The following is a 12,740-nucleotide window of genomic DNA, read 5'->3' on the forward strand; positions in this document are numbered from 1 at the left end:
TAGGGTGTCCTCATCATGTATTGGAAAGAGTCACTTGGATGCAAAAGGAAGAAAACCTCAGAAAACATAACAGCTTGAAAACCATATGAAATATAGTCTTTGGGAAAAAAAATCAAGCACCCTCCCTGAAATTAGCGATTAAATCTAAGTTAAAACATGTATTTAAATGCCTCTACCAATCCACCCCTACAATACATTGTAACTGTGCCAGTAAGGTGGCAGTGCTTTAGAAAATATGAAATAAACATGATGTGGCAGATACAATTATCTTAACACAGAAGAACACATTGCTATTGTCTAGGTCATATAATATAGGTCCTAACTAAGTTGCAGAGAAATGGGAAGAAAGAACAAGTTATTACATTTAAATTAATAGAAATTCTTCATTATTACAACAGCTGCCAGTTTAGTTAAAACTAAATATAGCCAACGAGAAATTATAATACATTTTAATAATGTTTAATTTAACTTAATTATGTTTGGTGCACACACATGTGTGTGCACACACACACACACACATATATAGAATTGAATTTAATAAAAGAATTTTAATAATGTAATTAGCATTTGATAGAGAACATACATTTTGTGTGGGTTGTGAAAATTATATAACAAACATTATTAAAACCTTCTGTACATGCCATTTTATGTCTGAAAAGATGAACTTCAACAGAATTTTGCACCTTGGTTGCAACGATATATTGTGTGTGTACACGCATGTATATACATAATGGTTGCATATTCAGTGTACACAAATCCCTTTGCAGACCCTAATATTTATACTGAGTATAATTATTCAAAATCCCAGAGCCTAACACCATCACAATTTTGGATCCAAATGTAGGCCCCAATTGTAAAGGCACAAGGGTCTCCACTTTCAGATGCTAATATGCTGTATATCTAGTTGACTGTGTATCAAGTGAGAAGATGTCAGTGAATTAGAGGATATGCTTGTATTTCTCCTAACAATACCCTTTCCCCTCCAAACCAGGGCTAGGTACTGCTGTGAATGCTTCTGATTAGATCAATCCACGTAGTCCATAATGAGTTGATATTATTGAATACACACACAATTCACTATCAATTGGCATAGTTATCAGTCAGTAGAGCCGGAGAAGGCATAAAACTAGCAAACTTAGCACAGAACAAGGCACATACTGAGTTCTCTGTGCTGAGAATATGGGCCCAGTTTTGTACTCATTGACTTCCAAATTAGGTTGGAATTTGCAAGCTGCCACTCTTCGTTTTACAGAGCAAGATTCAGACTAATGCAGACTTAGAATATTGTGTTTCAGTCTCTTGACCTTTCAGGAAATGCAAAAAACATTCAAACCACTTAATCAATATTCCTACAAAAAGAGAATAAATAATTCTCTAACATGCTTTGACACATTGCTTTAATTGAAGGGAAAAGACAGAAAGCTAAAATACAGACTGAGTCTAACAGTTTTGCTTTCTCATCAGATGAAGGACTAAAAGATGGTAGTGTTTGCTGAGCCCCTGAAGCTTGACTAGTGAAGTAAGTTTATACAACATACCAGGCAGAAAAGCCTGTAAAAAACAAAGAGGATGAATACTCTTACAGAATTCTGTCATTTGATGCCAGCATGATTTCCCACTGTGATCCTGAAAACAAAGAGTCAGGGAACATTTGATGGTGGAATGTCTCAACAAGAGATCATGAAATAATTTTTTTCTCTAAGTCAAAAGCTCATTCTATTCACACAGCCCTAGGTGAGTAGCTGAAAAGATGTTTTGACTACAAGTTAGTCCTCATCAGTGTATGTTTTTCTGATTGATGATCCTGGGGACAGGCTTCAAGGAAAGCTATAAGAGTTAGAGAGTTTGTCATTCCATAAGTTTCCCAGATGGCTAGGGATGGGAGGGGTTTATATTGCTCTGCCTTAAAGTGTTTTTAAACTAGGATCTTGGCCTATATGTGCCTAGGGTGACCAGATGTTTGGATTTATAGGGACAGTCTCAATATTTGGGGCTTTGTCTTATATAGGTGTCTATTACCCTCCACCTCCATTCCAATTTTTCACCCTTGCTATCTGGTCACCCTATATGTGCCTAGGTATGAAAATTTGTGTTTAGTCACTAGGATTTTGTGGCCAGTCTCTGTTCTCTTTGTCCCACCCAAGTCATGCAATGGGAACAGAACAGGACCAGAGAATCCAAATCTGTCCTGTGTTCTATGGGTACTGGGGGCAGAAGGAGAAAGGAAGGATACTCAGGGGAAGTGTGGACATCATGCCCACCAGTGCTCAATATCCTTGAGAAGCTGTGCCTGGCTAATTTCGTGTTGTGTCCTGGACAGCTTTACAGTGTGTATGCTTCAGGAGGTGGTACATATTTTGGACATCTCTTGTAGGACTAGAGAGGTTATTTTACATTTTATCTGGCACTGGTGCAACCACTGTATCTAATTTTGGTACCCAAAGTTCAATAGGGTTGTCAATAAACTGGAGAGGGTTCAGAGAAGATCCACAAGAATGATTAAAGGATTAGAAGACCTGCCTTATAGTAATAGATTCAGGGAGCTCTATCTATTAACCTTAACAAAGAGAAGGTTAAGGGGTGACCTGATTACAATCTGTAAGTATCTACATGGGGAATAAATATTTAATAATGGGCTCTTCAATCTAGTCAAGAAAGTCATAACATGATCCAATAGTTGGAAATTGAAGCTAGACAAGTTTAGACAGGAACTAAGGGATACGTTTTTAATGCTGAGAGTAATTAACCACTGGAACAATTTATCAAGGCTTGTGGTGGATTTCCCATCACTGGCAATTTTTAAATCAAGACTGAATGGGTTTTTTTCTAAAAGATCTGCTGTCGGAATTATTTTTGGGGAAGTTCTATGGCCTGTGTTTTATAGGTCAGACTAGGTGATCACAATGGTCCCTTTTGGCTTTGCATCTCTGAATTTTAGAACATGGTGCCTACTGCTCTATTCTGGAGCAGCACAAGATGCATTCTACCATGTCTTCCCTGTAGCTTGCCCTGAGTCATCCTGACCTATGCCAGAAGGATGGGTTTGGGGACTACAATGACACCAGTGCCACTCCACTACTCCATGTACCCACATTAATTGAGGGCAAGAGGCTGGCCATGTGACTTTGAAAGTTTTGAAAAGTCTTGCTTTTGGAGTCTTGCTCTATAAAGACAGTACAGAATCTTATACCATACCTCCTCTCCCCATATAGTCTAAGTTTGTCCCAAAGAACACTCAGATACCATAGTGATGGGCATGATAAAAGTTCACGTATGGGTGGATAAAACAAAAAAAATAGGTTGATGCATGATCATTGTACCTACACTTTATTTTCAGGAGATGCAAAGTCTTATAAGAGCCAGACTGCCAAACTGGCTGAAGCAATGTAAAGCTATCTATAGTAAAAGCTTTTTTATTCAGCATGTTGGGAGAATGAGGGGGATGCCGATAAGTCAAAAATTCCAGTTAACGAAGTGTTACATAGGCACTCACTCTGTGGGTGCTCTGAGGCTGAGCATCCACCGGCAGCCCCTCTATTAGCTCCCCCCACCCACCGCTCCCAGTGCCTCCCACCTGCTGGCAGGCTCTGCAGATCAGCACACGACTGCCTCCCTCCACACACCTCCTGCCCGCCACGATCAGCTGTTTCATGGGAGTGGGAGCGGGGCCTCAGGCAGAGCTCGGGGTCGAGCACCTCCCAGCACTTTGGAAAGTCGGCACCTGTGAAGAGTTATACTACCAATGGAGGGAGGGAGTTTGGGTGTGGGAGGGGGCTCAGGGTTGGGGGTTGGAGCATGGGAGGGGTTGCAGGGTGTGGTCTCTGGGAGGGCCTTTGGGTATGGGAAAGGACTCGGGGTTGGTGCATGGCAAGGGTTTTTGGGTGCCGGTTCTGGACAACGTTCACCTTGGGCAGCTCCCTGCAAGCGGCGACATATCCCTGCTGCTCCTAAGCGAAGCCAGGGCTCGGGGTTGGGCGGGGACAGCTCACAGAGCCCCCAGGGCTGTTCCTCCACCTAGGAGCAGCTGGGACATGTCGCCACTTCTGGGGAGCCATGTGGAACCAGGTAGGGAGCCTGCCAGTTCCGCACCAACCAGACTTTTAATGGATATCAGAAATGCTGGTTTCTAGAAGTTTCTGGTGGGTAAAGTGCTGGATAACATTGCTTTTACTGTAGTTTATTTCACCTTCCCTGTCTTGTGCTTAACTGCAGAAGTTAAATTTTGTGCCAGGATGCCTGAGGTTCACATATCAATTATGGCTATAAAACTATATTCCTTTTACTTATGCAATGGGTGCATATAGCTAGATTTATTTATAGCTGTTCTCTCCCCCCTCCCCAGCTTTATGGCCTTAAGGAACCAACATCATTTTGGGAACTGAAAGATTTTTAAAAAGCCCTTGGACCTTGGAGGTGACAGGGCACAGTGCACCACTGCTACACCAATTCTCATTTGGCATGTGACCCCAAAGAGACCATAGCTACTTAGTGTAAATTAGAACAGCCTCTCCTAAACTGCTCTAACACAAAGATGGGACAGGAATGATGCTCATGCACCATGAATGTCAGGGAGGTGTAGCTTGCTCCTAGATGTCTCCCCTTCCCTATCCTGTGCCACGTGTATCCTGAATTTAGACTAAAGAGAGATTTACCACTGATTTCAAAGGAAGCAGGAGCAGACCCAATGGCTTCATGAAATAATTGTTAAAATGAACTAAATGCTATTAGCTGTTCCCAGTAAAGAAGGCACTTAGCAGAATTGTCTGCTGCAGTGTGACAACGGCCAGAGAAACTAACAGGAAAATTTAAGGTGCCAGCTCTGATTTAAGACATCATTGCTCTTCCTCCCAGCCTGCGGTATGGCACAATTGTTACACTGAAAAGGTTATTGATTAGATTAGTTACTCAGACTGTAAACTCCTCAGGGCAGGGACTGTTTTTTTTGTTTTTTCTGAGTGCGGTGCTTAGCACCATCTCTCATTGGGATCCCCAGGCTCTCCCACAACACAAATAATAGTAACAATGAATACTGAAAAGGTATCGAAGAAATAGGATCAGCTGGTCTGCTTTCACATCAGAAAAGCCTGTCTAGCAATAAGCAACTTAGCACAAAGCTGCTCTGAATCTGAATATTTGAGTCAAATCAATTTTTCCTCTCATGGTATCTGCTCATTTTAGATTTATACTAGAGTGCATGGTATATCTCATACACTCATCTGCCACAGTGGTGAGCACCATAGAAATGCCTACAAATATATAACTTGCCTTTCCTAGATGAAAAACATAAACTCTCTAGCTTCTGCTTCCCATAAACTATTTTTAATTGAACTTCCATTTTTCTGATCCAGTGCAACAGTTTCCTGCATGTCTTGGTTTTGCCAAAGTAAGAAAAAACTCATCAAAGTATTTGAATTACATAATCTTTCAAATGAGAGTTCAGAAACAATATGTGCTTGAAAGCTGACATGTAATCATCTTGAGGAAGATGAAGGAAAATGTTGCTTTTCTTCCTACGGCACCTTCAGCAATTTACTTAACCACATGCCAGACTGTAAACAAGTCAGTAATGCTGCTGACTTCCATGAGACTACTCATGTATTTACAGTTAGGCATGTGCTTAAATGCCTTGCTGAATTGGGGCCCTAATTCCTCAGAGAGGAATTCCAATGTGTGTGTGCGCACAGCTGTAATGTAGTGCAACATTAGATCCACAATATTCCTTTGTGGAGTAACTAAGCTGATACTGAACTGCAATAGTAACTGCAATAGCGAAATGAATGCCCTCAAGTGGTGAAGAGGGAATTGCATTGACCCTACTTATTACCAATAATTATTCCAAAATCACATTCACAGCATAGATCAGTTGTTTAGTTTGTTAATAATCTCACCTAAAATACTATTATGTGACATTAGCCAGGAACCTTGTCTCCATTCTTATGCTTTATCACAAGCCCTAATGCACAGCTGAGATCAGACTCGCAGTCTAAAACGTAGGAAATAGTAACTATCAATCACATGAGAGCTCTCAAGAACTACCCAGAACTCTCATGAACAACCTTCCATCTCCAAAGGTCATCTAATTGTTGGATGAATTTTTATTCAGGGCAATTTTTATGAACAGCAGCACCATGCTGTGGCCAGATGAGATAATCACAGGCATATTTTTCCTGACTGATAAGCATAGTGCAATATCCTCCGTATCAGCTTTCTAATTTAAAAACATCATGGAGAATTCAGCATACATCAGATAGAAGCTTTCAGCATAAGAAGATTTGGTTATATAATAAAGGGTCATTGTAAGGGGCAAAAATTGTTCTGAATTTAGAAAAATAGGGTGATTTTTGCAAGAAAGAGCTATTGTAGACATAGTGCTGATGGGGTGATGTGCTAGGCTGTGGAACTGGGTAACTCCCCTTGCTTAATTTTGGTTGCTGTTAGCTACCTAGATATGAGGGTGATGGGTACTGCATAAATGTAATACGTTCCAATCCAAACAAGTCCTTGAGCCAACTGTGTCACTGTGCAATCCCATTGATTTCAGTGGATTTTCATGGAGTGAGAGGGCTTGATGTTGTAAGCTGTTGAGCACCCCAGTAGGCAGTGAGTAACCCTTAACTCCCATTGAAACATTGTGTCCAAAGTGAGGGCAGAATTTGACCCATGGACTCTTTCATTGTCCATTGTGTGCTGGATTCTGGATCTGAATTATAATGACATGTATCCATGCTGCTCTCAATGGTACTGTACTGTATTCAGAGGGTGATCAACAGGCCATGAATTAATTAATATGGGGACAACAGACTATGAGGATGTAAACACAGCTGCTCATTTCTGGCTTATGGGATATGAATGCGATCAGTGACTGAACAAATTGACAGGCCAATGCACTGCTTTGTTGGGGTTTTTTGCATTCTTAATTTGACTTGACAGCAAATCATCCGGCGCATTATTCATCAATATAATCTGATTGCCTGGAAGCTGGAAATCAAGTCCAAGGACTGATTCCTGCCCAGCATGTTTTCGCTCTGAGGGGCCATAGTTGAAACATCTGGAAGTCACATTAGTACAAGAGTCTCTAAAAACAAGAGCACATTTTTCCAGCCCAGGATGCACCAGCGCCAGCAAACATTCTAAGAATGTTCACCTCAGTGAGCATTGACATTAATGTACCTAACCCACCCAACTGCTCTCTGGCACTCCCAGCTCGTTTTTTCACTTTCCCACTAGCTTAATTACTTCATCACAGCACATGTTCTATCTTTCATGGAGATACAGTGGCCTCACTTAAACTCTTTCTAATTCTCTTAGATAAGCAAATAACACTGCCTCGGCATTTGTGGCATAATGTGGCATATGTGGCATAATTCCCTACTAAGTCTTATATCTAAAGTATATAGGCAAATACTATCTTATATCTAAAGTATATACTGTAAATACTGAGGTAAAACAATTTTTCTAAGGAAAAATCTTTTAAAGATTTTAAAGTTTTTTTTTTTAAAGGGGAATCACCACAGAATGGCTGTACTATGAGAATGGTGTTACACCCATGATCACTCATCAGCAAGTGATACTATAATGTCACCTCTGGAAATATTGCTTCTATACAAGAGTGCTTTCTGGACTCACATTATTCAGTGTTGTGCCACAGGGTGGGAGTGTGATATTGGGGTTAGTGCAGGTGACTAGGCACCAGAGGGCTGAGTTCTATTTTAAACTCTACAACTGACATTTTGTGTGTATCTGGTGCAAATTACTTGGGTCCAAACTTCAATGGGAGGTAGGTGCCTAAATACCTTTGAGTATCTGAGCCTAAACACCTCCAAGTCCCACTGACTGCCACAGTATAACTGTCTGCATTATATGCATAATACTTAAATGTGCCACCCTCATTAAGATATTGTGAGGATTAATTTTGAAATCTGATGGTGACTGATACTGTTGAAGTACAAAGTGCTAGTATCAGAGGAATTGTTTTGATGTTACTTCGGACGTCAAACTGCTTCACTTATCTGATTGTTCCAGAACATTGCTTTCACTCTTCAGTCACTGTCTTCAGCCCAGGTATCAAGACAGTGACCTTTTAGATGTACACTTAGACATTTTAATCATTCTCTTCAAAGACTATGTGTCCAGTGCACTAAATAGTAAAATATAACAGCAAATCATCCTATTAAATAACCAGAACTGTTAAATGAATTGTTTAAGCTAAAGAAGAATAAACAAAAGTTGGGAAAGATACCAAAAGTTGCTCAGATCTAGTGGACAACAATGCAGTTTTTGGAGAAAATGAATGATTGCAACTTTCTTCAAAAATGCATATATACAGATTAATATTATGAACATGAAGTACAACGATTTAGTAACAGAAGAATTTCTCAAACAAAGGCTGATTTTTCTCTTCTTGCCAGGTTTGTTTCCAATAGCTATTTACCCCATCAATTTAAATGATTACTGACAGGTAGGAAGTTTTTTCCTAATGTCCAAACAAAAACTGCCTTTGCTGCAATTTAAGCTCATTGCTTCTTGTCTTATGCTCAGTGGCTCAGGAGAACAATTTTTCTCCCTCCTCCTTGTAATAACCTTTTATGTACTTGAAAACTGTTATCATGTCCCCTCTCAGTCTTCTCTTCTCCAGATTAAACAAATCCATTTTTTCTCAATCTTCCCTCTTAGGTCATGTTTTCTAGACCTTTAATAATTTTTGTTGCTCTTCTCTGGACTTTCTCCAATCCACATCCTTCCTGAAATATGGTACCCAGAACTGGACACAGTACTTCAGCTGAGGCCTAATCAGCGTGGAGTAGAGTGGAAGAATTACTTCTCCTTTCTAGCTTACAACATTCCTGCAAATACATCACAGAATGATGTTTGCTTTTTTTGCAATGGTGTCCATTGACTCATATTTACTGTCTGATCCACTATGACCCCCCAGATCCCCTTCCACAGTACTCCTTCCTAGACAGTCATTTCCCATTTTCTACGTGTGCAACTGATTGTTCCTTCCTAAGTGGAGTAATTTGCATTTGTCCTTATGAATTTCATCCTATTTACTTTAGAACATTTCTCCAGTTTGGCCAGACCTTTATCTAAATCATTGATGAAGATATTGAACAGAACTGGACCCAGAACTGATCCCTGAAGGACCACACTCATTATGCCCTTCCAGTTTGACTGTGAGCCATTGATAACTACTCTCTGGGAATAGTTTTCCAATCAATCATGCACCCACCATATAGTAGCTCCATTTAGGTTGTATTTCCCTAGTTAGTTTATGAGAAGGCCAATCGAGACAATATCAAAAGTCTTATTAAAGTCAAGTTATATACCACATCTACCACTTCCCCTCTATCTACAAGGTTTTGTTACCCTATAAAAGAAAGCTATTTGGTTGGTTTGACATGATTTGTTCTTGACAAATCCATGCTGATGGTTATTTATCAACTTATTGTTTTCTAGATGTTGCAAATTGATTGCTTAATTATTTTCTCCATTATCTTTCGGGGTACTGAAGTTACGGTGACTTGTCTGTAATTCCCCAGGTTGTCCTTATGTTTATGGGTTATAATTGTATGTGAAATACTAACTTTTTAACACCTAAGTTAAATCAGGTTATTCATTCTACACAATTCAAATAATGTTAAGTACATTGAAAGGTAATTTCTGTTGCCCTTTCAGCTCAAAACTCATATTCTCAGACTTCAGTGGTCAACATTTTTTGTGTGCACATTGTATGCATCTTAGCTTAGGAGACAAAAAGATGAGTTTGTATTGATACAGTTTCACTTATAGGAAAAAGTACATACTTGCAGGGATAACAATATTCAACAAGGAAAATGACATTGTTAATCATCAAAACAAAGTACCACAATTAATTTGTTCAAACAGAAGATCAGTAACCTCCTGTGAAGAGTTACTGGGCTCAAGTGCTATTAGACTGAATCTAGATGGACTAGATGGACTTTACTAAAAAGTAAAGCAAGATTATTGCCATATCCAGGTCCTAGTAAGCACTGTCTGAAATTATGCCTGCACTGTATGTATAAAACTGAACCATTTAAGTCCTGGGATATCCAGTAATTGTATTTTTCTTTCCACTGGTATGTCTCATTTGTGCTGCAGCCTCTGTCTCTTCCTACTTACTTCAAGCATATATAGTCTGGAAGTCTGAGCACAGGACTGTATGCTATATACACCTGAATTTTAATCCTTACCCTGATTTTTGTAATCTCCCTGTATCTCTGTTTTTCTAACTGTACAAAGGACGTAATGATGATTATCCACCTGACAGAGGTATTGTGAAGATCTGTCAGTTAATGATTGCACAACACCATGCAAGTGGTAATTGTTTTGAAGCTGCAGTAAAGTGTGCTACTACTCCTTGTTTGGTGGGACCTTTTGCCTTGTTTATTATTATTATTTAACACTCAAAAATCTCAGTCTCCTGCAATGAAAGTCTGTCTTCCTGTCCTAGCTAGTGATGATAAGGCAAAAGAGCTACTTGCTAAACATGCCTGAAAACACAAGAGGGCGCATAGGTGAGAAAGTCACGGGAAATAATGATGGGTAGATGGTGGGAATGTTACATTTGTGAATCAGTTTAAAGAATCTGATGTACTCCAACTAACTATGTGTTTGCTGCAACCAAAATACAACTCCTCCATTATATTATTATGAGTAAAACATCATTAAAGTTTACAGAGAGGACACCCATGTAACACTTTCATTTATTAGGTTACCTAGTCCTCTCCATTTTGCATGGGTTGTTTTTTAAACTATGGTATATTTATTATTCAGATAAAAAAATGGACTTTGCTTCAGCTCCTTTTGCTTTGGTTGTCCACAAATATCCTAGCAAATATGCTCGCTGGCAGGGATGTTCATTGAAATAGGTTAATTTGAAGCAAATATTAGAGAATATGTGTGCTCAGCCAATTTCAAACTCGTGCTGGAAAGCTGATTTCCAAGAGTTATGCTGATTGGGTGAGGAATCAGAATCCCATCACATCTCACCAATGCGGCGTCAGTGACTTGCCCACACAAAGAAATCTGTGGTGGACCGCACATTGAACCCTGGCTTCCTGAGCCTCGGTTCAGTGGCTCAACATAAGATTAGCCACCTCTCATTTTACTTAGCTATACTTGGAGTTTCACTACTGTGTATCAGAGTTCAGTGTAAGCAGGTTACGCTATACTTGTTTGATTGTTTCAGACATTAGAAAAATCCCTGCTTCACTGTATCAGTCCAGTCTCAGGTTATATCATCATGTCTATACATTGGGCACTACAGCTTCAGCCCCATAGCTATGCACTGTAACTATGCCATGTGGACGACAACAAAGGAAGGTTTTTTTCCCCATTACTGTTCCACCTCCCCGACCAATGGGTCGTTACATCTACAGAAACATTTTTTCCATTGACTTAGTGGTGTCTATACTATGCATTAGGTCAGAATAGCCGTGGTGCTCAGAGGTATGATTTTTTTACACCCCTGAGTGCCATACTTATTTTGACCTAAATTTTAAGTGTAGACCAGGCTTATGTCAGGTCTATATTACACACAAAACATTTAAATTAATGTGTGAGAGATTGCCCATCCTTACCCATCCTTTGTTTCTTTTGTTTTTTATTCTGGAACATTTCCAATGTAGGAGAGGAATTCATGTGAGTTGATTTATTTTCAATAAGTCTTGGAGGACTGGGGAATTTTCAGAAGACTTGAAGAAAGCTAATGTTGTGACAATTTTTAAAAAGGGTAAATGGGATGACCTAGTTAAATATAGGCCTATCAGCCTGACAGCAATCCTAGGCAAGATAATGGTGCGGCTGATATGAGACTCGATTAATAATGAACTAAAGGAGTGTAATATAATTAATGCAGATCAACATAGGATTGGAAAATAGATTGTGTCAAACTAATGTGATCTCATTAAAAAGTTATCACATGTTTTGTATGACATCAGGTGTTGATCTTCTGCAGGGTGTTTGATTTGGTATGCATGACATTTTTGATTAAAAAATTAGAATGATGTAAAATGGATTAAAAACTGGCTGACTGATAGTTCTCAAAATGTAACTGTAAACAGAGAATCATCATTGACTGGGTCTGTTTCCAATAGGGTCCCGCAGGGACCAGTTCTTGGCCCTACACTATTTAACATCTTTATTAATGACCTGGAAGAAAACCATCACTGATCACTGAAGTTTCCAGATAACACAAAAATTGGGGAATTGGTAAATAATGAAGAGGTCACAGATTCAGAGTGATCTAGATCGCTTTGAAAACTGGGTACAAGCAAACAGTACGCATTATAACTTTTAAATAAAATAAAAGGCTACAAGAGTTAATGCAATCTTGGGATACATAAATGGGAATCTTGAGTAGGAGTAGTGAGGGTATTTTACCTCTGTGTTTGGCATTTGTGAGACCACTGCTGGAATACTGTGTTCAGTTCTGGTGCCTACAAGAAGGTTGCTAAATTGGAGAGGGTTCAGAGAAGAGCCACAAGAATGATTAAAAGTTTAGAAAACATGCCTTGTAGTGATAGACTCAGGGAGCTCAATCTATTTAGCTTAACGAAGAGAAAGTTAAGGTGAATTCATTACAGTCGATAAGGACTTACACTTGGAAAAAATATTTAATAATGGGTTCTCCAGTCTATCATAGAAAGGTACAACACAATCCAATGGCTGGAAGTTAGAGCTAGACAAATTCAGCCTGGAAATAAGGTGTAATTTACCAA

General features: G+C 39.4%; 1 long non-coding RNA gene across 3 annotated transcripts in view; it reads left to right on the top strand.

Moving 5' to 3' along the window:
• Positions 1–12,740, top strand: part of LOC122460511 — a 66,394-nt gene that overhangs the window by 36,167 nt on the left and 17,487 nt on the right. The window contains exon 1 of one of the 3 annotated variants that reach the window (XR_006281862.1): positions 8,809–8,866. The exons of the other annotated variants lie outside the window; for them this stretch is intronic. This is a non-coding gene — a long non-coding RNA (uncharacterized LOC122460511). Of the gene's footprint in view, positions 1–8,808; positions 8,867–12,740 lie in introns of those variants that run through there. 3 annotated transcript variants of the gene reach the window in all.

This window comes from Dermochelys coriacea, chromosome 6 (genome assembly GCF_009764565.3).
Source record: "Dermochelys coriacea isolate rDerCor1 chromosome 6, rDerCor1.pri.v4, whole genome shotgun sequence".
NCBI classification, from domain to species: Eukaryota; Metazoa; Chordata; order Testudines; family Dermochelyidae; genus Dermochelys; species Dermochelys coriacea.